The following is a 20,485-nucleotide window of genomic DNA, read 5'->3' on the forward strand; positions in this document are numbered from 1 at the left end:
CAGTTTTGTTGAGACTGACTTGCTAGGAGCTACAAAATGATGTAAAATACAAAACTAGAAAAAACAAAACCTTGGTTTAGTCTTATTGTCATTAACTCTAGATCTTGTTTTAACATATGGCATAGAAACTGAACATTTAACAGTGTTTCCTGAAAACCCTCTCCTGTCTGATCATTTCCTGATAACATTTACTTTTACAATAATTGATTACACAGCGGTGAAGAGTAGACTTTATCAAAGTAGATGTCTTTCTGAAAGTGCTGTAACTAAGTTTAAGAATATAATCCACCCACTGTTATCATCTCCAATGCCCTGTACCAACACAGAGCAGAGCAGCTATCTGAACGCTACCCCAACAGAGGTCGATTATCTTGTTAATAATTTCACCTCCTCACTACGTACGACTCTGGATACTGTAGCTCCTGTGAAAACTAAGGCCTCAAATCAGAAGTACCTGACTCCGTGGTATAATTCTCAAACACGTACCCTAAAGCAGATGACTCGTAATCTGGAGAGGAAATGGCGTGTCACAAATCTAGAGGATCATCATTTAGCCTGGAGAAATAGTTTGCTGCTTTATAAGAAAGCCCTCCGCAAAGCCAGAACATCTTACTATTCGTCACTGATTGAAGTAAATAAGAACAACCCCAGGTTTCTCTTCAGCACTGTAGCCAGGCTGACAAAAAGTCAGAGCTCTTTTGAGCCAACAATCCCTTTAACGTTAACTAGTAATGACTTCATGAACTTCTTCACAAATAAAATTTTTATCATTAGAGAAAAAATTACCAATAATCATCCCACAGATGTAATATTATCTACAGCTACTTTTAGTACCATTGATGTTAAGTTAGACTCTTTTTCTCCAATTGATCTTTCTGAGTTAACTTCAATAATTACTTCCTCCAAACCATCAACCTGTCTTTTAGACCCCATTCCTACAAAACTGCTCAAAGAAGTCCTGCCATTAATTAATTCTTCGATCTTAAATATGATCAACCTATCTCTAATGATCGGCTATGTACCACAGGCCTTCAAGCTGGCTGTAGTTAAACCTTTACTCAAAAAGCCATCTCTAGACCCAGCAGTCTTAGCTAATTATAGGCCAATCTCCAACCTTCCTTTCATATCAAAAATCCTTGAAAGAGTAGTTGTCAAACAGCTAACAGATCATCTGCAGAGCAATGGTTTATTTGAAGAGTTTCAGTCAGGTTTCAGAGCTCAGCACAGCACAGAAACAGCTTTAGTGAAGGTTACAAATGATCTTCTTATGGCCTCTGACAGTGGACTCATCTCTGTGCTTGTCCTGCTAGACCTTAGTGCAGCATTCGATACTGTCGACCATAATATCTTATTAGAGCGATTAGAACATGCTGTAGGTATTACAGGTACTGCGCTGCAGTGGTTTGTATCATATCAATCTAATAGACTCCAGTTTGTGCATGTAAATGGAGAGTCCTCTTCACACACTGAGGTTAATTATGGAGTTCCACAGGGTTCAGTGCTAGGACCAATTCTGTTTACATTATACATGCTTCCCTTAGGCAGTATCATTAGAAGACATAGCATACATTTTCACTGCTATGCTGATGACACCCAGCTCTATCTGTCCATGAAGCCAGATGACACACACCAATTAGTTAAACTGCAGGAATGTCTTAAAGACATAAAGACCTGGATGGCCGCTAACTTTCTGCTTCTTAATTCAGATAAAACTGAGGTTATTGTACTCGGCCCTGAAAATCTTAGAAATATGGTATCTAACCAGATTCTTACTCTGGATGGCATTACCTTGGCCTCCAGTAACGCGGTGAGGAACCTTGGACTCATTTTTGACCAGGACATGTCCTTCAACGCACATATTAAACAAATATGTAAGACTGCTTTCTTCCATTTGCGCAACATCTGTCTCAGAGTGACGCTGAAAAACTAGTTCATGCATTTATTACTTCAAGGCTGGACTACTGTAATTCATTATTATCAGGATGTCCAAAAAACTCGCTGAAAAGCCTTCAACTAATCCAAAATGCTGCAGCAAGAGTCCTGACAGGGACTAGAAAGAGAGAGCATATTTCTCCTGTTTTGGCTTCCCTTCATTGGCTTCCTGTTAAATCCAGAATTGAATTCAAAATCCTGCTCCTCACATACAAGGTCTTAAATAATCAGGCCCCATCTTATCTTAATGACCTTGTAGTACCATATCACCCTATTAGAGTGCTTCGCTCTCGCTCTGCAGGCCTACTTGTTGTTCCTAGAGTATTTAAAAGTAGAATGGGAGGGAGAGCCTTCAGTTTTCAGGCCCCTCTTCTGTGGAACCAGCTTCCAGTTTGGATTCGGGAGACAGACACTATCTCTACTTTTAAGATTAGGCTTAAAACTTTCCTTTTTGCTAAAGCATATAGTTAGGGCTGGACCAGGTGACCCTGAATCCTCCCTTAGTTATGCTGCAATAGATGTAGGCTGCCGGGGGATTCCCATGATGCATTGAGTTTTTCCTTTCCAGTCACCTTTCTCACTCACTATGTATTAATAGACCTCTCTGCATTGAATCATATCTGTTATTAACCTCAGTCTCTTTTCCACAGCATGTCTTTATCCTGTCTTCCTTCTCTCACCCCAACCGGTCGCAGCAGATGGCCGCCCCTCCCTGAGCCTGGTTCTGCCGGAGGTTTCTTCCTGTTAAAAGGGAGTTTTTCCTTCCCACTGTCGCCAAAGTGCTTGCTCATAGGGGGTCATATGATTGTTGGGTTTTTCTCTGTATCTATGAAGCGCCTTGAGGCGACTTTTGTTGTGATTTGGCGCTATATAAATAAAATTGAATTGAATTGAATTGAACTGTAAACTAATCATTGCTTATCATGTGCCGAGTTTACAGAGTTATTACATGTTTTTTTTTATCTGCTTCTAGTTGAAATGAAAGGGCTTCTTTTCTTGTCTTTCACCTGCTGTCCTCTTTTCTTTCGTTGTGTACACATGAGGAGTCCTGGACGGACTCCAAGATGTTACCTCCTATCATTTTTGATGTGCCACCTGTCATATACACAGCAGATTTCAATATCTAATCAACACCATTCACTGTATCCCCCATGCCTCGTGGTGAAAAATCATCCTGAAAACCCCTTCTCTGTACCGACCATCAATTTTCATAGAATTCAACACTCATTAAAACCACTTGAGAGCAAGCTGGAAACTCAGTGGTTCGGGTCAAACCACTTCAATCAGAGAAGTCTTCTTTGTTGCTCTTGCGCCGGTGTTCACTCAGGGCGCCCCAAAGGTTAGCAAATTAACATGCAAGATCAGATGTGGGTATTCAGAAACGCACAGCAGTTACTTAACAAAATATGTCAATTCATGCTGTGGGTGGTTATCGAACTATAATAGACTGTGCAGATGTCACTGAGAACCAACGGTCTTATTGTGTTATGAAGAAAAAGAACATGATAGACTTCTTCCAAACATGAAAAAGGTTTGTTCAGTCAGCTTTCCTTTTCTGCCACAGTTGCATTAAGGTATTCCTTGAAGGGCACTGTAGATGGTTGGATCAAGGCTGCTATAGTTTATTGTGCTGAAAGTTGAAAATCACTGCCTGGAAGCCACTAAACTCTTTGAAAAAATTTGTAACAAATAAAAAGAAGTTTGAGATTTAATAAAAAGTTAGCAAAGTGACATGACCATGAATTTAACTGGTGGAATATTCCCCACTTCTGTTCACATGCTGAGATGTGCAATTCGTCAATTTTCTGCAGAGTCAGTCAATACAGACCTTCAGATTAGCTTAAAAACAGTGCATGGAGAGTTTATTGTAATGAGTTTCTGTGGCCGAGAGGAAAACGGAAAAAAAATAAAACAATCTTCAACATGAAACACCAAACGACACTGTAGCTACCAGAAGCCCAATCTGGCAATTTACACTCCTGTCAGGTCTCTACAGATGAAGCTCTGCCCACTGGAGACCTTCTCTGGGCACATGTAGCCAAGGCAGTTCAACATAAACATGTAAACACAAACATGTAAACACTAAATTAATGCACTGATGTATTGTAACAAAGAACTAGGTATAGCCACTGTGACATTACCCACTTGATTTGTTGACTATAATTTTGCAGCCTTGTGTTTGACTATTTTTTTTTTTTTGCATTTTTGCTTTGGTATTTGGTAGCATTCGAATAAGAGGCTCGAACCTCAAGTAGATCAGAGAGCTATGTACAGCGATATTACAGTAGAATCTGCGTCCCCTTCTTTGTTGTGATTTACATTCTTATTATAGTTACTCTACTTCTGTAAAAAGTTGAATCAGATCATATGGAGTCGTCGTCTACTCCATCAGTCCTTCCTAAACCTTCCAGCAGATATCATATTAGTGTACATCCTGGAGCCCCACTTTAGTCTCAATCCTCCAGAGACCTCACCTGTCAGAATTAAATTCACCAGACATATATATGTATTCTTGGATGTAGGGGATGCCAAACGTGTCAAAGCACTAATAACCGTCTCTAGGTCCTTCCCCTCACTCTGCTGTCACTATTCCCTCTTACATCCCTCCCTTAGGGCCATCATTGCAATGTGGAACTCCTTGAATATACAAGACACATCAAGACACACAAGTAAAGCCAAATTCAAAGACTTAAAACTACACACACACACACACACACACACACACACACACACACACACACACACACACACACACAAACAAACAAAAGGTTGAGTTTGTTCTGTGCCCCCACTTTTATTTATAGACTAACAGTGTTAGAAGCTTCTCCAGTGGAGGCTTTTATCATGTGCGCAAACACATCTATACACATCAATAAGTAAGGCAGGGTGTCAAAAATGTCTTAGGGTCAGCTCTGTGGGGTGCCCCCAGTGTCAGCAGGGTCCCTCTAACACTGTCATAGCCTTTCACAAGGGTATCAGATAACAAATAGACCCTCTTCTTCTTTGTTTAACCGTAGCTGTCAGTCAGTCTGTTGGTAGTGCACGACAAGAGCAAGGGGCCTCTCTAGGACATGTATATTAGCAGGAGAGAGGGCCAGTAGCAGCTTCAGAACATTCTCATCAGGACTACATCTTAGAATGGAGTTTAAAAGAATACATGACTGTAATGTATTCACATTTATAGACCACTTTCCTAGTTTTACTGACCACTTAAACACCCTACTTCGCATCAATGCTCAATTCAGAACCAACTAACTTAACATGTATGCCTTTAATACGTTTGAGTGAGCTAGGAAGTCAGAGCATCTTAGAAGGAAACACAGGCACAGGGAGAACATGCAAACTCTACATAGAACTGCACAAGCTCGGGTTAAAACCAGCTACATGCTATATGGTGACAGTGTTAACCACTCCACCACTATGCTACCCAATGGAGTGGCTTTGTATATTTACAAATGCTGACTGACACCCAAACAGAGGTCAAGAAAACTGTTATGTGAAAAAAAATAGAGTTCAAGTTCAAACTCAAATACAAGTCATTATACTGAAATCTCATCTTTGACTTATGTCTATAGTCTAAATGTGTGTGATAAATATATTATATAATATAAAATGTCGCAAATTTTGCTTGTTGATAAAAGTAATTGCATGCTTTGGGGGTTAGAATCTTTTCCCATTTGATTCTAGTGTTAGCCATGTTAGCATGTTACGTTCAACAGGTGGTTTAGCTCTCCATTTCCCTTTGTAGTCTTCATATATCCATATTGGACAGAATGTCACGGTCCTGGGTCAGTGACCGAGTGTTTTGTGTATTGTTTTTGTAATTTGTTATTTCTATTGTTTCATATAAGTTTAGTTCAGTGCCTTTGAGTTTTGGTTTATGGATTTCCTGTGTTATTTTGAAAGCCTGTGTCTTATGTCAGTGTTTCTAGTTTTGTGTCTCCCTGTTAATTGTATCAGCTGTGTTCCTCACCTAATCATCATTACCCTTTTTTCCTCTGGTATTTATTGTCTGAGTTTTTTCTCTGTTTGGTGTTGCGTTGTACCCTCATTCTGGCATGTGTGTTTCAGTTTTTAGTTCAGTTTCATGCCCTCCCCGTTCTGTTCTGTTTCCTGATTTATGCCTGCAATAAAGCAGTGAACTTTGAGTTTAAATTCCGCCTCCACAAGTCTGCATCTTGCGTCCTTTTCCCTGCTTGCCAGCACACAGCCTTGACACAGAATGTGAATACCAAGGTGAAATGCCCTTTGTAAAAACACACACACACGACTTTTCCAGTTTCAGCTGAAATAACTTCAGTGTTTCAAACCATATTCCAGGGTTTTTAGTTCACAATTTATGAGGTTTCAACAAGAAAATAAAAGACAAATTCAAAACTAAATTATCTTCAGTTACTTCACAGAAAACTCCACTGATTCCCCAAATAGAAACTATTCAATGTTAGACACCATTTTGTAATAAACAAACTCTACTTTTAAACGTGCAGCTACTAGCCCTTTAAACATAATTTCAGAATTAACAGATCCTGCCCCCTTCATTTTCTTCCTCCTTGTGAGCCATATACTCATCGTAGCCTGACCTGTTAAAAAATTAATTAAGCAAACTTTCCTACGTGTACTGCAGAGTACCTCGGACCCAGGATAAAGAGACCCTCTTCTGAAACAATCCCAAGACCAGCAAGCCACTGCCGCAGCAATGAAAAAAGGCCATCTAGCCTGGGACAGCCAAGCCACAGTTGCTGCAGTGTTCCCTCGGACCCTGATGAAGGCCACAAGCCGAAACGCGTTGGTCAATTATTAAAGTTGTTCATCTTCCCTTAAGTGTTGCTGGAGTTCCTGCATTGTGTCTTCCCTCGGTCCAACAGAAAGAACAGTGGCTCCCTGTTCTTGGATCTATATGTGCCACGTAACTGTTCGTAGCCACGGACAGATGCACTATTCTTCAATAGAGATCTGTACTGCGTTTCTCTATGGGAGGTTTGTACAGGGACCTCCAGCTGCCCCTTGGAGATGACCCCGGAGCCAACACACCTGACCACCTCGACTCCAGAACATCAGCCAACAATACCCTGTTCAGCACCTTTACAGCCACCTCATATATAGCCTTCTTTGAAATCTTTGACAGGTCACCCAGAACAGGTGTTCGAAAGGACAGAGGAGAGCCTCCCTCCTCATCCTGCTCCCCAACTGCGGCACAAACAGACAATGAAGGAAAGTCAGCTGAACTTGGTTGATCACCTGCCAAGCGAGTCCCCAGCACATCCCTTACAACTCCAGGAAGACCACCCATGACTTCTTCCACCAGCTTCTCCAGAAAGCGCAGAGATCAGATCCCAGTCTCCTGAGCCAGCTTGGCAGCTGTCTTCCACTGCCCTGCCATCCTCAGGCCCGCCAGCTTGGTTAGACCAGCATTTAATTCAATTCAATTCAATTCAATTTTATTTATATAGCGCCAAATCACAACAAAAGTCGCCTTAAGGAGCTTCATAGATACAGAGAAAAACCCAACAATCATATGACCCCCTATGAGCAAGCACTTTGGCGACAGTGGGAAGGAAAAACTCCCTTTTAACAGGAAGAAACCTCCTGCAGAACCAGGCTCAGGGAGGGGCGGCCATCTGCTGCAACCGGTTGGGGTGAGAGAAGGAACCTCTGCACACTAGTAGTGCTGAGCATCCTACTTGGTGTGAAAAGATTGTAAAATAGAGGCTCCTCACCAACATTACCATACAATTGAGAACAGTCTCTCTGTACTTTGAAAACAGTCTTCCAAGCATTCAAAACAGACTGGTCAAAACAGGAGGTCTGGAAAAGGTCTATGGCAGTTAGGTTTATGAGAAACAGGTGCTTGTCATATGCAAGGTCCTTTATTCCGTGAAACAGCATAGATGCAGTCTTGAACCAGGGTGATTGTTGTTTTTGATAAAGATACCGCTGTGCCGTCTGAAGACGGAGTGCTGTGATGCGACTACAAAGGTCAATCAAACCTTGACCCCCCCTCTGATACAGGTAGAGACAACACAGCAGACCTGGTCCAGTGAAACCCTCCCCAGAAGAAATCGACCAGTCTTTTTTCTATCTCCTTGAGAAGAGAGGCTAGAGGTTCAACAACAGTAGCACGGTGCCAGAGTACAGAAGCGGTCAAGTTGTTAACAAACAGAGTCCGTCCCCTATAGGACAACTGTGGCTGGACCCAAGTCCATTGAGACAACCGGGCAGTAATTTTTTCAACAACACCCTCCCAGTTCTTCCCCTGAAAAGCATCAGTTCCCAAGAACACTCCCAAACAATTAAGTCCCTCCCTGTTCCACTGTCTTCCTGCCGGTAACACCGGCTCCTCTTTATCAACCCACCCTCCCAAAATAAAACCTTCACTTTGACCAGTTAACCTTCGTGGAGGATGCTCGCTCATATGTCTGTCTGAGTGTTTTAATTTGACTGGTTATAAAAACCGTAACATCATCAGCATAAGCTGACAATTTTACTGTGCGTCCTGCTTCTTCAAAGGTAAAACCTGAGAGTCCCTGTCTAAGATGGTGTAAAAGGGGTTCAATGGCAAGCGTATACAACATACCAGAAAGAGGGCACCCCTGCCTGATGCCTCGCTGAACTGGAACAGGTCGACTTAACCCACCCCCACCTTTAACATGACAGCAGCGTTTGAGTACAACAATTTGATCCAAGAAATGAAAATGTTCCCAAACCCAAAAGCTTCCAAAGTTTTAAACAAATAGCGGTGATCAACTCTATCAGAAGCTTTTTCTTGATCCAGAGATAAAAAACCCACATCTCCGAATTAAAAACAAGTTGTCCATAATAGTTCTTTCAGGGACACAGTATGCTTGATCCACATCAACAATCATGTCGAGATAGGTCTTCAACCTGTTAGAAAGACATTTTGCAAGAATCTTGTAGTCCGTACAAAGCAAAGAAACAGGTCTCCAATTTTTATGCAGGCCCAGGTCCGCTTTCTTTGGCAGTAAAGTCAAAACTGCCCTTGTGCAACTTGTTGGCAAGATCCCAGTGGTCATACAGTATGTTAAAACCTCATGTATGTCCTCTCCTAGCAGTGACCGGAATTCCTGGTAAAATTCTGCAGGAAGACCATCAACTCCTGATGACCGACCACCGCTGAGTTGTTGAACCGCTGAAGACATCTCCTCAAAAGAGAGAGCAGACTCCAACACAGCCGATTCGGCCTCATCCAGCCATGGCAGCCCCACCAGCATCTTCGTTACACACGTGTCAGCACTAAAGAGGCTGGCATAAAAGTCAATGGCAAGCTTCCTCATTTCTTCTGGGTCAGATGTCACCTTCCCATTTGGAAGCCTTAGGTGCATCATTTGGTGTGACTCTTGAACCCTTTTCTCCAGCTTAAAAAAGAACCTCGTTGGGGCATCTATTTCTTTAATAGTAGAAATCCGAGTCCTTATAAGAGCACCTTTTGCTCTTTCATGAAGAAACTTGCCCAAAGCCATCCTCCTATCGTCCCAGGTACTATTTGTATTATTTGTCCCCCTTATTATTATTTTATCCTCTAGCATCTTGAACTCTCGTTCTAAGTCCTCAAAGCAGTCTTTAACAGTGGCCGTTGCATGTGATGTGTATTGTTGACAAAAAAGCTTAATCTGCGTTTTCCCCACCTCCTACCATTCAGCCAAATTGCAAAAGTCATTTTTCCTTTGTTTCCAGTGGCACCAAAAGTCAGAAAAAGCTCGACAGAACTCTTTGTCATGAATCAGTTGCACGTTAAAGTGGCAGTGCGAACAGACGTTAGAATGCATCAATAAAGAAAAATCTGCAGTCACTAAATGATGATCAGAAAAACCAATAGGTGAAATCTCTGCTTAAACTAGTCTATTATTATACATCTGGTTGATACATAATCTATCAAGCCTAGCTGCCTTCACACTGCTCTTAGAAATTTTTACATATGTGTATTCTCTAGTTGTGGGATGGAGCTTTCTCCACACATCAGTCAGATCATTCTGAAGAAAGATTGTGGATAAAAGTGAGCCCGAAGGTGGGTGAGGCTCTCCTGTGTTTCTGTCAACTGAAGGGTGGGTTGTGCAATTCCAGTCCCCTCCCACCACCACTATTGAACCACTATGTATTTGTGATAATTTATCATTAATTTTACGAAATAACCTCACACGACCTGCAGCTGAGTTGTGGGCGCATACATTCATAAAAGCAAAAGGTGTTCCCTTGATGGTTGCTTGTACTACCTGTGCCCTTCCCTGCTCTACCTCACATACGGAGACATGTGACAGCTGAAGGTGCCTAGAAAATAAAATTGCTACACCTGTTAGTGCCATAACTTAAAAATACCTGCCCACTCCAACTCATTCCCCATTCTGTCTCATTATCTATAGTGCTATGTGTTTCCTGCAAAAGGAACACATCAGTGTTTTTGTTCTTGCTAAGCTCCACTAAGACTGCATGCCTTTCCCTATCCCTACCACTAATGTTAAGTGTACCTACTCTCAAATTTACCATATAAGACAGAGAAAAGAGGAGGAGAAAAAGAGAAAAGACAGTGAGACGCTTCCAGAAAGACACCCTTAGTGCCCCAAACATTTCACTATGCTTTTAAAGGAGCTTTTCCTCGTTTTTCCCTCCTCAAGTTATTCAGGATCTTTTTAAGACGGAATCTTTTCTGTTTGCTCAATTGTTCATAACAACTCTTCTTATTTTCAGAAAAGATTTTATAAAAAGATCAATATCTGGAAAAAACTCAGTGACTTCCACAGACTGCATACCAAATGTCTCATCCAAAAAGCGGTTTATATATTCTAAGGAATATGACTGCTGATGGTCTTTTTGTGAAACAATATCAGAGCATTGTGACAGGGAATCATCTTCCAACAAGTCGTCTTCCTCATTTTCCGCGCTCAAAGAACCTGAAACTACATTCGCAATACCCACCTCACTTGCCGTTACTTTGGTCTGTCCACTGTCCTGATTTTCCTCCACACTTTCCCTGTCCTGTATGTCATCACATCCATCCTCCACCTCATTAGTCCCCTGTACTATCCCCTGTTCTTCTAGTGCAGCCTGTGGAGCACTGGCTGCGACTTCCATTCTGTCACCCTGCGCCGCTAGCGGCTCGCCGATGACAGGGCTGCTCGTAGACGGTTGCTCGTCCACACTGCTACGAGCTGGCTGTTCTCCCGTACCGGCATCTACAGCGCACTCCTGCTCACTTGCCCCAGTAGCATGAGCCTCTTGTTCACGGCGCACCTCCTGCTCTTTATGAGGGCAGGATGAGCGTTTATGGCCAACATCACCACACTCAAAGCACTTCATGCTAACTGTGCTTGCATAAACAGTATACAAGCCGTTTTCGTATCTCACTTTAAACGACACTTCCAGTGTGTGTGAAGGATCGTTCAGGTACATGAAGGCCTGCCTTCATAGTGACTGAACGTGCTGCAGTCTGGCATCTTTGCAGCCAAGACGAACAACACTGAACCCGCTAGCAAACTTTCCAAAGCAGGTCAGTTCCTTTTCAAGTAGCTCATTAGGGATGAACGGCGGGACACCGGACACGGAACCTCTGGAACAAACGGAAACGATTTTTCTTCTTTTTCAGGCTCTTTTCCATGAGTGCTTTTTACCCCAGGATGAGGGTTCTCAACTCATCGATTGTTTCTGCATTTTGCTTCTTGAGTTTCTGGCATATTTGCTCCACTTCTTTTAATGTTGCTTGTTTTTCTACAAGCTTTTCTTTCAGTTCTTTGGATGTTGCCTCCTTGTGCATCTCTTCTAACTGCTCATTTCTTCTCTGGATTTCTTGAAGCGTACGCTGCAGGTCTTCATGCATTTTCTCTTGTTGTTGCTTTTGCACATGCATTTCAGTGTGTTCACACCTCAAGTTGTTGAAGTTCAACAACATCCCATTAATGAGCTCTGAGTTGTTTCTCGCCATTCCATTGATCCTACGCTGCATCTCTGAGCATCGTTTTTCCAGTTTTTCCTTCCCTCCTTCCAGTTCAGTTGTTTTGTCCTTCATTTCATTACAAAATTCTTGCAGTTTTACGTTTTTCCTCTCAGAGTTCTGGAGAAGAAGTTTCTCTTCTTTCTGTCTTTCTTGCGGTTCTTTTTTTTTCTTGAAGAAACTCTTTATTTTGGTGCAGTGTTTCATTAAGCTTTACTTTCAGTGCTCTGTAGTTTTCCTCCATGACATCGAGTTTGTCCTGCCTCTCGGAGGATTTCTTTATTTTTTTCCTTGGAGCGCCTGATTTCTTTGATCCATGTATTGGAGATCGCAATCTGTCTTCTCAACAGTAGCTTTCCTGTCTTGAAGCTGGTTGGACATTTCTTGTAATTCAGCGCTCTTTTCCTTGTTCTCTTTAAACAGGAGCATAATCTGTTCTTGTGCTTGACCAAACATTATATCCCACCCCTCATTAATAACTTGAATTCCAGGCTGGCTTTGTTGTCTTTCTTCCAGGTGTTTATTTTGTGCTTCCATTTGTCTGCGCTTCTCCTCTAGTTTCTTGTCTTTATTTTGTATAATTTTGTTCTGTAGGTGGTAGTTTTCCTTCCTACTTTCCTGTAATACACTTGAATAGATAAGACGCCATCTGGGGAAATTGTCCGGCCACACCAGGAAGGAGAGGTGGCGTAATCTTTTTGTCTTTGTTGGCGTTTTCGTGGATACATGTTGGAGTCTGTACACGATGACTCTGAAAAGATTTCAGAATGTTTCTCTCATGAGCGTTTGAAGGCTTCAAACACAACTGCTGCGAACAAATCGACTAAAAAGGTTGACATACTATAGAACTATAGAAAATAGAGACGCAGGCTGTCCAGGTGGAAGCCGTGGCCGAATATAGTACTGAAGCAACAGGAATGTAATCGCTAAAAGCTCTGTGCTCATCTGAGCCTCACAGCTAACTGAATTAAATGTACAGTGGAGGCATGCAGTATGCTCACCACTTTTATGTATTCAGTATGAGGGTCGGGGTGAATGTGGAGAGACAAAACATACTATGACTTGTGATATATTTAAGTTAAGCACCAAAGGCAAATGATCAGACATGACATTCTTTTAATAAATCAGATAAAACACTACAAATAATTACTTCAGCATTTGCCGCATTTGTGCCACTGAAATGAATTGAAAATGTGTATGCAATTAAAGTGTTTTAAAGATGTGGCCTTTTGGACAGAATAATCCTAAACATGATGACCTAACTAGTGACACACACACACACGTATGAATTGCTGGTTTCAGCTGAAATCATTTCAAAAACCAAAACAAATGAAAACAACAAATGAAATAATCACACCATGTAATCACTTTAATCAGATTTATCTAATCAACCTACTCTATGCTAATGCTGATTTTGAGAGGAAAGGAGGGGAGTGGGCATGCCTTGGCCACGGCACATTTATCTCTGTTCTGTGCAGATATAGTCTAACAGGAAAGCAGCAACCCTTGGAAATTCAGTCCCCCAGGAATACAGTTGAAATCAAAATCTTCTTAAAGATAAATAACAAATAACACAAGAAAAATGAGCAGAAAAAAGCAAAAAAAAAAAAAGAAGAAGGCATATCTGCTGAAATTTCACAGAGTACAATAACCTCAGTTTGATCTGAATTAAGGAGCAGAAAGTTAGAGGCCATCCAGGTCTTTATGTCTTTAAGACAGGGGTCCCCAATCCCAGTCCACGAGGGCCGGTGTCCCTGCAGGTTTTAGATCTCACCCTGGGTCAACACACCTGAATCACATGATTAGTTCATTACCAGGCCTCTGGAGAACTTCAAGACATGTTGAGGAGATCATTTAGCCATTTAAATCAGCTGTGATGGATCAGGGACACATCTAAAACCTGCAGGGATACCGGCCTTTGTGGACTGGGATTGGGGACCCCTGCTTTAAGACGTTCCTGCAGTTTAACTAATTAGTGTGTGTTATCTAACTCAATGGATGCTGAGATGCATAACACACAGAGATTGCCAACTTTCTGCAGAGACAGTCACTACACACCTCCAAACTTCAGGTGGCCTTCAGATTAGCTCAAGAACAGTGCACAGAGAGCTTCATGACATGGGTTTACTTTGCTGAGCAGCTGCATCTATGCCTCAATCTGGCACTAAAATGTTATCAACAAATCCTGTGTGTTGCAAGGTGGCGCCTTCATGGATTGGACATCCCACAAATGCTCGATTAGATTGAAATATGGAGGCCAAGTCAACAACTCAAACCATTCCTGAAACTTTTTGGCTTCGTGGCAAGGTACATTATTCCTGCTGAAAAAGGCAATAGCCATTAGAAGAAAGGGTGTATGTGGTCTGCAGCAATGCTTAGGTATGTGATACATGTCAAAGTAACATTCACATGGATGGCATGCCTCCCCATGTAAAATGTTGAGTCTTGGCTTCCCGTAGTTGGTTCACCATTGTTCCTACTTTGTAAAACTTTTGAAAGATACTGACCACTGCAGACCGGAAGCCCCCCACAAGAGCTGCAGTTTTGGAGATGTTCTGACCCAGTCACATCAATTTAGTCCCTACTGCACACATTTATTTTTCCTATTCATTCATGTTCAGGTACAGATATCAGTAAAGCTGCGCTCCAGACATGTCAGTATCTATCTGAAATGAAAAAGGGAGTAAGCATTGCATAAACAGGAAAACAATTACATCACAAGAGTGACATAATTCAAATACGTTTCATCAATATCCCAAACTATTTTTTATAGTTTGAATTGCAGCTCATCTTGCAAGCTAAACGTTGTAGTTATATTTAAATTCTGCTATGCCTGTGGTTACCATTATATATCACAACTAAATCACTGTGCAAGATATGTTTTAATGAAAAGGTCTTTTGAGATTTACAAAAGATTAAATCAGATATGACAGCTGTAATTAGGTAAAAACAGTTTATAATTTGGTAAACAAATGATTGAGTTTGAAGGATAGTGAATCAGTCAGAGACAATATAGAACCATTGTACTGTTGGTGCTCCCAGCCATGAAACAACATGTTCTTATATAGTGCTTTTCTACTCCACCTGAGCTCTCAGAGTGCTTTATACGCGTCTCATTCACACAAGTACTTTTTTTTCTATCCAATAGATTTATTGGAGAGCAATGTGGGCTTAGTCTCTTGCTGAAGGACATTGATTTGCATGCAGACTGGAGCAGCCAGGGATTGAACCTTATTAGATTTTGTCAGTCTATCTCATTAATACAAATAAACAGAGGATATGTAGCTATGAACTCCTTTTAAATAATATGTCTACAGTATGCTTGAATTCAGGTCTCATTTAAAACAGTATAGTATGTAGACTTTTGAAGAAATAAAAAGAACATAAATCTATCTCTCTTGTTCTCTACTGTGGCCAACATTCCACTGAACTTGGTCTGTCAGCCGTAGACCTGTCGATGCAATCTAAATTAGAAATTCTAATGCACATATCACCTCTTTGAACTTCAAGCTTGAAGAAGTTTGAGTTTGGCACTCCCTTGGATATGCAGGCACAGTCTGTGCATTGATCCCTCTGAATTTGTTTGACTTTGACAGGCTAGTTCTTTTCACTTTCTTCCTTGCTCCCTTCATTTGCTCACTGACTGGCTCATTCTCTTTCTTCTCTTCTTTTTGCAGAACACTTGACTATTCCTGTTTAACATGAGCAGAAGTCAAAGATGTGAACACACACACACACACACACACACACACACACACACACACACACACACACACACACACACACACACACACACACACACAGCAAAAGATACAGACTTCAGTAGTTTTACTGAAGTTGATAATGGAAGGGTGTGCATGATAACACGTTTACGCCAACACAAGTCAACAAGGTGCGAAACAAATCTTTTCTACTGGTATTTCTAGATAATACAAAATAAGTCTCTAGTGCCAGGAGATGGTATGATACCAGAACTGGGTCATTAACAGGTAATTAGACTTGGATACATATTTGGATACATTTTTATAGTACCAGGTATACTGAGGTAAAATGCACATTTTTTTTCTCAGTCATTACTTTGTTGTTTTGTGAAACAGTATGAAGGTCAAAAAATAAAATGTGAACATCACACCACAGTGATTCTGTCATTTAGTACAACATTATCCAGTAGTGCAATACCATCCTGTCTCTAAGACTCTAGCACCTGCTGCTACACCCCACTTAGGTGTTTTTGTTTGATGACATCATCCAGGCAAGTAGCAGTATATGCAGCATTGGGATGCAGCACCTGATTTGTGAGGAGCTGAAAGGTGGTTGAGTTACCAAACAAGATGTGTGGTGCTGTATGTGGCTAGTGCAGCCTGGCAGTCAAGAGAACACATCCTATGGGCAACCCTGCAATTTGGCAATATTTGCCCTGAGATGGACATCAAAAAAGAACAGGGAATGACCGGCTGAATGATTGTTTCACCATGCTCACCAGAGAGAAAACCTCTGCCTCCTTCCACAGTTTTCAGAGGTTGAGGTTGGTAAATCTGTGTTGCCTCTGTCAGTCCACACAATTTCATAGATGACATACCTCGCTCTCCAACCTCTTGACCAGACAGGGATCACCAACCAAGTCGATGACCTGCTCTCCCACCTGAGCTACAGCCACTCCCAAATGGTTTACAGTCCTACAAAACTGAACTGAAAAACTTATTCTGAACAGAAACTTACACTGGGAAAAAAACACAGGGAAACACAAGCCCTCAAACTTCAACAATGCAAGGCAATGGTGACACGCCAAGAACAGGAACACAACTGATGCTCTGATTATGAAAGAAAGGGAAGACAGCAACTATATATACACAGGAGGGTGATTGGGGGAGTGGAGACAGCTGGGGAGAACATGACACAGGAAGCAGATGACAGCAGACAGAACAAAGGAAGTAAAACTAAAAGCCAAGCACCAGAAACTCTCAAAGCAAAAGAGGAAGTGGTAACTAAATGAGAAGACACAGATGCAGGAATGAACTTATAGGATACTTGACACAGGAGTGGGGAGCACTAAGGCAGGAATGTAGAACGAGTCTACCAAGAGAATTAATACAAGAAATAATATAAACATGTCAACCCTCATATAATCAAATAAACCAAAGTAGAAAGTCAAAAGTCAAACACTCAGATATAAAATGAAGATAAAGAAGAAAATATTAGACATTAATAGAAATAATATTAAAAGAATGTGGGCTTGGTAAACAGTGTTAGAGGAGCTGGGGCTAGAAAAAGAGCCTATCTCATCTTAACAGCTGTATTTTATTGAGAGTGACCTTGAGGAATATAATATTTAATAAACTATTTGTAACTGTTCAACCAGATTTAGCATGGAAAACTGATCCTGGGACAACAGGGAAAAATCCACTTTGATAGAGAGAAACCAATATTCACCAATATTCCTCACAGCTTTAGACGAAAAACTAGAATGTTTTTCAAATTGTTAAGATATGTCATAAGAAATCTTTGGACTGTAATATCAATAAGAAAGTGGTTGAAAATTGTTGAGGGTATTTTAAAACCCTTGTTGCACTTCTGCATAAATCAACAATAAAAACTCTTTAGAAAATGCAGACCTCTCTCTTTAGTATCTCAATTCTAAAAAATGAGGTACTAAAGGTACTAAAAACTGTTTTATAACCAACTGTAAAAATTCACAGAGATACATAAAACTACTTATAAACATTCAGTACAAGTTAAAGTACCCCAGCATCACTGCATTATTAAACTTAATAGAAAAAATCATAACATCCACAGATGATAAGACAGATGGTGTATTAATAAAAAACTGGAATGTTATGGCATCTGTGGGTAACTGGGAGTTATTAAAGAAAAAGAAAGCAATAGTTTGTGAAGTTAAATGATTATTGTCCCTTATTTACAGCATGTCTTTATCCTGTCTTCCTTCTCTCACCCCAACCGGTCACAGCAGATGGCCCCCTCCCTGAGCCTGGTTCTGCCGGAGGTTTCTTCCTGTTAAAAGGGAGTTTTTCCTTCCCACTGTCGTCAAAGTGACAGAGTGTTATTGTGATTTGACGCTGTACAAATAAAACCGAATTTAATTGAATCAAACATAATGAAATGGGGAGGAAGCAAAACTGAAAACACTAACATAGCACACAAGACTTTCAAAGTAGAACAGACATTCACAAAGATACAGACTAGACACTGAGACATAGAGACATGACTGACTGGGGAGACAGGGAGAACATGGAGACAAGAGTGACTAGAAGTGGAAAGTGGGACACAGGAAAAGTACAGAGTAGACATGGGAACAGACACAAAACACAGGCTAACATAAATACTAAGGAACGAAGGACTCTAATTACTAAGAACATAAGAAATAAAGATAACCAAAACCAGGAATAACAGTAGTCATGGAATATTAAATCAGAATCTGAAACCCAAATACTGGCTCGCAGACCCAGTACAGTGACAGCAAGACACAGAATAGATTTGTTTGAGCCAAGAAATACAAAAAATGGGCATTAGATGAGTCTAATCTGAGAATCCTAATTTGAGACCTTTGGTTCCACCCGCCGTGTATTTGTCCGTTGCAGAAAAAGTGAACTGATGGTCTCTACATGCATGGTTCCCACAGTGAAGAATGTGAGAGGAGGTGTGATGGTGTGGGGGTGCTTTGCTGATGACACTGTTGGGGATTTATTCAAAATTGTAGGCAAACTAAACCAGCATGGCTACCACAGTATCCTGCAGCTCACGCCACCCCATCGATCACTAATTTTGAAGCAGCTGGATAATGTAGTGGTAAAACTACACATCTTTGGATTGGGAATCATAAGTTCGATTCCTATCTAGTAAGGGTCCTGGCTAGACCCACCCATGCTAAAAAACCTAGCCCTAGAATGGTGTGGCCAGATCTGCATCCTGTCTGCAGCTCAGACACAAAACATTTCACTGCATGTTGTACTCTGTATGATTGTGCATGTGAGGACTAAAGCTTGATTCTTCTTCATCTGGTTTGTGTTTATTTGGACCATCACTTATTTTCCAACAGCACAATGACCCCAAACACACCTCCAGGTTGTGTCAGGGCTATCTGACCAAGAAGGAGACTGATGGAGCGCTGCACCAGATAGCCTGGCCTCCACAGTCACCTGACCTAAACTCAATGGAGATGGTTTTGGATGAGATGGAGCGCAGAGTGAAAGCAAAAGGACCAACAAGTGCTCAGCATCTCTGGGAACTCCTTCAAGACTGTTGGAAACCACTTCAGGAGACAACCTCATGAAGCTCATGGAGAGAATGCCAAGAGTGTGCAAAGCAGGAATCAAAGGAAAGGGGTATTCGGCAGAATCTGAAATATAAAACATGTTTTGAGTTATATTACACTTTTTTTGTTTATTTACCTTGCAAAATGTAAAGAAATTAGGGGTCACTCAAGACATTTGTACCTGTCTACAATACCTGACAACTATTTGGCATTTTCGCTCCATTGCAGTCTTTTCATTGAGCTTGTTTGTTCACTTGTTTTACCACTGATCTAACAAGAGGATAATAAGAAGGGAAAAAAATGTTACATGCAAGGATTCAATCTGATCAACTAGAGCAAAAGATCCAATCCATTTCCCTGTCTTTGATACTGTCTTTACATACTGAGTTGCAGTTCTTTACTCCACTTCACAAAAGCATTGGATTGCATGAGTCGAATCCTGCTGAGCTTCACAGCAAAAACAATCTTGTAGCACCTCCAAGTGGTCATATCAGCCCATATCAGTTTGTGTACAAAAGAGTGAGGTGTGGGGAAACCAATTTAAATAGTTTTACCTATGCTCAGTATGTGCAGACATTTCATAAAAGGTCAGGGATCCACAGGCTGCTCTATGTTTACAGCACTTCTGTTTAACATTTCGAAGTTTCAACCTGTCAGTGTCCAAGTAACAAAACCTTTATTTTTGTCTGCTTCTGCAAATTCAATAATTCACATTTAATATAACTGGCAAATCTGAAAAAATAAAAAAGTACTTAATTATACTATTAATACTTAACTTTCATTACTGAAAGTTAGTTTTGTAACTTTTTTCTACAGCAGTCTTTCACACACGTATGTACAGTCAGGCAAACTCAGTCCAGACTTTTCTTTTACAGATTTATGTTTAATGTGATGTTGATAGATTTTACTTCTTTTTTGCTTTTCCGGCTCCATCAGTAAACAAACAGGATCATAAAATGTTCAATTAAAGTGTAATTTGGGTTCACAGACTTCCCTACTCAGTAAAAAAAATTAAAATAAAGATTTAAAAAAATGTACATTAAAGTCAATGTATAGTCATTTCTTAATTAAGGGAGAATGTTTTTTGAAGAAATCTTTTTTTTTGTCAGTTAATTTTTGTTAATTTTGTTTAATAAGTTTATTATTTACTTCTTTTTCTTTTTTAACTTTAAGCAGGTTCTGTAGTCGTTTAATGCTCACTATGACTTTTCTAATGATTGGTACTGAGCAGGTAGTATCCAGTGTATTTGGAATATATTAAAGGGGGAGCTTCCCCCTTGGATTATTAATTAGATAAAAGCCAGGACAGAATTTGGGCAAAGTTTTAAATAAATAGAAAATAC

The 20,485-nt window shown here is 40.7% G+C and overlaps 1 long non-coding RNA gene across 1 annotated transcript; it reads right to left on the reverse strand.

Moving 5' to 3' along the window:
* Positions 1–544: 544 nt before the first annotated feature.
* LOC120716317 lies at positions 545–20,093 on the reverse strand. The gene is made up of 3 exons (XR_005691866.1): positions 18,925–20,093; positions 14,001–14,004; positions 545–555 (listed from the first exon to the last, which is right to left on the reverse strand). It is a non-coding gene; the product is annotated as an uncharacterized LOC120716317 (long non-coding RNA).
* Positions 20,094–20,485: the final 392 nt, after the last annotated feature.

The sequence above is a fragment of the Simochromis diagramma genome, unplaced genomic scaffold (genome assembly GCF_900408965.1).
Source record: "Simochromis diagramma unplaced genomic scaffold, fSimDia1.1 OVJJ01000466.1, whole genome shotgun sequence".
Classification (NCBI taxonomy): Eukaryota; Metazoa; Chordata; class Actinopteri; order Cichliformes; family Cichlidae; genus Simochromis; species Simochromis diagramma.